Below are 5079 nucleotides of genomic sequence, written 5' to 3'. Positions count from 1 at the left end.
GCACCAAGAGCTTGTAACACTCCAAAGAGAAAGGAAAAATTGAAATCGCATCATATGACCCCTTTAAGTGAAACGAAAAGAGATGTTAGGTAGAATGCAAGGGACTGACAGACTCAGTTACAATTAACTTTCATTGCATTTTTTTTCTCCATAAAATGGAAGTAAATGGTAACTGACAGTCATTCTGAGTAAATAGGGTAGAGTGGGGGGAAACGCCCCCCTTAAGGACTGTTTCATTTGTTTCTGTGAAACAAAAATGAAATGTTTCCAGAATAGTTATCATAGTTTTAGTGATAATGACATAAATTATAAACCAAGTGTGAAAAAATGTCCAGTTCTCATGTTATTAGATAACAAATAACAAAGGTGGGGTAAAATGCCCCCAGTCTGACAAAGCAATTTGCTTTATACATTTACAGCAAAATGAGAGTACAGGCAGGTTGAGCTTAAAATGAAATAGAATATAATAAATAATTATCAATTACAAAATTATAATAGCCTATTTGAAAAATATTGTTAGCTGATGCTAACTGGCTAGCTAACTAGCTACCAGATGCTAAATTGAGGTAATTAAAAAAAAAAAAAAAGTCTAGATATTTTTATTCAACCAACTAGTTAGAATAAATTTGATGGAAAAACAAAGGATCTGATGTTCAGAACAGAGTAACTAACTACAGTAATTAAGTCATGCCCCCTGGGGGCATTTTACTCCACAGACTAGGTTTAAAAAAAAAAAAGATGTCATTCTGGATATTTAGTTATATTTGTCTTAACACATACTCCCTATATACAGGCCTTGCTATTCTCATATCATATAACTGTGATGTTCTTCAAAACATGAATGAATCACTTACTGTGAAATCTGTTTTCTCTCAGGAACATCACCAGTGTAAGCTTTATGGTGAATACTCCTACATCACTCTTGTCCAACGTAGTCTAGTCTATAGTTACAACAAAAATTTCTCCTGACTTTATCTAGTGGTTATTTTGGGAAAAACAGTAGGGGGTCATTTAGAATATTTGGCTAAACTGTCCTTAAATCAGAATTAAATTGATTGATAGTAGACCTACTTTTGATTAGATGCACATTACAACAGAACCCTTATCAATATTTATGTTGGAAGAGAATAAAATGATACTTTGCTGTGACACTTGACCTTAACCTGGCTGTTCTGTTGAAGGCCTTTACTGTATACACACACTGAGAGACACACAAACGGAAATGAATGGAGGAGAAACTCACACTGGAGGGGACTTGTGAAGACAACATAATTTATATTCTGGTTCCGTGAGGAAAAAGTACCTAGGGAATATCTGGCCTTTCCAAAATGACAGAGTGCTTTGTTCTTCGGTTTCACATGTATGTTTTATTTTTTTCTCTGTTTTACACAAAGGTCGGAGTTCAAGGCTAACTTTGATCAGAAGGATGGAGAGGGGTTAAAGGGTAGCACTCTTTGATTTGCTAATGTTTCCTCCATTCTCTCTTCCTGCCCCTCATGCTTAAGGGAGTTAAAGTGCTCACACAGGAAAAGTGAATAAATGCTCACATCTGCCTACACTGAGACACCTCACACTGCGCTCAAATATCGCGGGAATATGCTCATGCCATAACTTCAAACTGTTTATCACATTTCCAAATCCATACAGTAAAAGAGTTACTTTAAAAGAATTATGACTATGACGACTGCACAGATTAGGGGCGTACAGTAGGCCTAACTTTATAAGGGAGGGAAGGAAAACGAGTGATCTTCAGACCTCTGAAAGATGGTGAGTGGTCAGGAAATGTGTGCATATCCTGTCTGTAGTCTCTTCATCAGATATTTTGATGGTTTCAGCAGTCTGACATTACCTCAGCACTCAGGTGTGGGTCTGTTTGATTCATCACAGGTGGCTTTAAGAGCCCGGTAGGTCTTATTATGCTTCAGAAAGGCGCTGTGAAAGAAAGCCAGGACAAAAGTTTCATGGGTTAGGTTTGGATTCATTCTGACATTCAGGCTCACGTTCAGGCATATTTTACTGAATTCAGCTGCAATTCAAAGAGAAGTTAGCCTTCACAGAACATCACATATTTATGCTGTATTTCTAAGGAGAATCAATTCAGAATGTTAATATGATTATTCTCACTATCAGTAAATGTTTCTTTAACATCATGTCCAGGATTAAAGAACTGACGAGGTTTTAAGGTTTTAATGTTATGTCCAATAACCGTTAGTCAATATTAAAATGTAAAAATGAAACACTAAAAACTAAAAAGAGGCATTTTAAATGCTACAACCGAATTAAGGCATCACACCATTATAATATACAATATGAAAAAATTGATATTTTGAGATTTGCTAAAGATTGCATGAAACAATTATAATTAATGATTATTCATAAATTAAATAATAATGATTAAATTAATAATGAGTTATTTTGAATATTATTAATAATAATTATTAAATTAATAGTAATTATTAAATGATTATTATTATTTTCATCATCATCACAGCTGGGTTTAAGATCAATGTTCCCTCTAATTTTTTTTTCTTGGTGAGCAAAACTTTTCTCTATTGGGCGGACATTTCGGGCACCTGAGCAAAAACATTCTTTATACCAGACCTGTACAGCGCGCACACAAAAAAGTGGGTAACTTTTAACTTTAATGTGCTATTTATATTTGATTTGACCCTTGATGTAACTAAATTATGTACATTTTAAGTTACCTGAGACAGTTTTTTTACAGTATAACACACTGCCGTTCAAAAGTTTGGGATCAATACATTTTTTTTAAAGAAGTGTCTTATGCTCATCAAGGCTGTAGCCTATCTATTTGATACAAAAATACTGAATATTATTTCACAAAATAATGTTGTGAAATATTATTTCTATTTAAAATAAACGTTTTCTATTTTAATATACTTTAAAATATAATTAATTCCTGTGACGTAGTGTGCAATATACACTATTCAAAAGTTTGGGGTCAGAATACTTTAAAAAAGTTTAAAGAAAGTTAAATAAACTTTATTCAGCAAGGATGTGTTAAATGGATAAAATTGATAGTAAAGACTTTTATTGTTAGAAAAGATTTCTATTTTGAATAAATGCTGTTCTTTTTAACTTTTTATTAATCAAAGAATCAAAGAAAAAAGTAAGACAGGTTCCAAAAAAATATGAAGCAGCACAACAGTTTCACTGCTGTAAAACAGCATATTAGATCAGCAACACTGATAATAATTCAGCATATCAGAATGATTTCTGAAGGATCATGGGACACTGAAGACTGGAGTAATGATGCTGAAAATTCAGCTTTGCATCACAGGAATAAATTATATTTTAAAGTATAGGTATTAAAATAGAAAACCGATATTAGAAATTGCAATAATATTTCACAATATCACTGTTTTTTTTCTCTATTTTTGAAATAAATACAGCCTTGATGAGGAAGAGACTCCATTAAAAAAACAAGGTCAATTATTTATTAGGTTTATAATATAGGCCTAACATAATATAGTATAATATAATATAATATAATATAAAAAAACAAACTATTTAAACTGATAGAATAGAATAGAAAACAAACTGAAGCAAAACTTAAGCTGAGATCTGTAAGTTAAATGTAAAAAAATAACGTGAACATATGAATTCTTCTATAGCTGTCTAAACATCCCTATGAAGTAGTTTGCACAATACACCTGTGTGTGCCTGTAAATGTCTCACAGTTTTGTTACCGTTCTGTGCCCATCCTCCGCTATTTCCTGCACTTAATCAAGCCACTTTTCTTTCAATACATGATCACGTTTATTTCACATGTCATTGCATTTGCGTTGGTTCTCATGTTGAGCGCACTGCAAGTATTCGGTTTCTACAGCGACTCATCAGTGTTGCCAACTTCTTTCAATGGAAAGTAGCTAAACCTCGCCTGAGAAAGTCACTAAATGTCGCTAGATGACGTCATACGCTAATTAGCATGTTATTGACGTCAGTGCGTTGTATTGTCTTGCCTCCCTGTGCTCACGTACTGAATTTTAATGCAGCCAAATTCTCAATAAAACTGTTTTTATTAATATATTTGACTGTTTCTGTAGTCAGACAACGGAATGAATATTATAGTGACTGAAATACGGTCCATTAAGACTACATAACCAGCTTTCAAAGATTAATCTGCACTAAAATCCTAATCGCGACATTGTCTAATGAAATCAAATACACATACGATTAAGACGATGGCTGTGCTGTGATTTCGGCTATACTTGCATGTAAAATAGAGTTAGAAGCAACAGAATATCTTTTTTTAACTGAAAGTGCTGCTCCTCTCTGCGCTCGCTGAACAGAGCAGACGCAGAGAGAGAGAGGTGTGTGCGCTGGGAAAGCAAGACCTCACGCTCGTGCGGCAGTACCGGAGAGTCTCAGAGACTAACGAAGCCAGAGCTTTCCCTATCCGATCTTGTTTTCCCCTCGTCTCAAGAAATATCTGCATCCACACGAAACCGACACAAAACGATGTATTATACATGCCAGACCAGTATGTGGCGCTGTAATTCTGCCACAGAGATACACTAAAAACGGAGAAGACTATGGCTGTGTCCGAAATCGCCCCCTATACCCTTAAATAGGGCAGTAAAATAGATTTAGAAGCAACAGAATATCTTTTTTTTTTAACTGAAAGTGCTGCTCCTCTCTGCGCTCGCTGAACAGAGCAGACGCAGAGAGAGAGAGGTGTGTGCGCTGGGAAAGCAAGACCTCACGCTCGTGCGGCAGTACCGGAGAGTCTCAGAGACTAACGAAGCCAGAGCTTTCCCTATCCGATCTTGTTTTCCCCTCGTCTCAAGAAATATCTGCATCCACACGAAACCGACACAAAACGAGGTATTATACATGCCAGACCAGATTCTGTCGGCCCCTTAAGTGCGTCGGCCCACCGGGAAAATGCCCGGTATGCCCGATTACCAATCCAGCCCTGGACACCACTAAAAATGGCTGTTCCCTCAAATAGTGCCCTATTTAATGGTATAGGGGGCGATTTCGGGCACAGCGTTGGACTATGCGCATAAACCTTTGCGCGCGGTATACAAACGAACATGGAACAATACATTTATT

This window comes from Sinocyclocheilus anshuiensis, unplaced genomic scaffold, assembly GCF_001515605.1.
Source record: "Sinocyclocheilus anshuiensis isolate Anshui unplaced genomic scaffold, SAMN03320099.WGS_v1.1 scaffold111, whole genome shotgun sequence".
Taxonomy (NCBI): domain Eukaryota; kingdom Metazoa; phylum Chordata; class Actinopteri; order Cypriniformes; family Cyprinidae; genus Sinocyclocheilus; species Sinocyclocheilus anshuiensis.
This window is presented reverse-complemented; position numbering follows the sequence as displayed.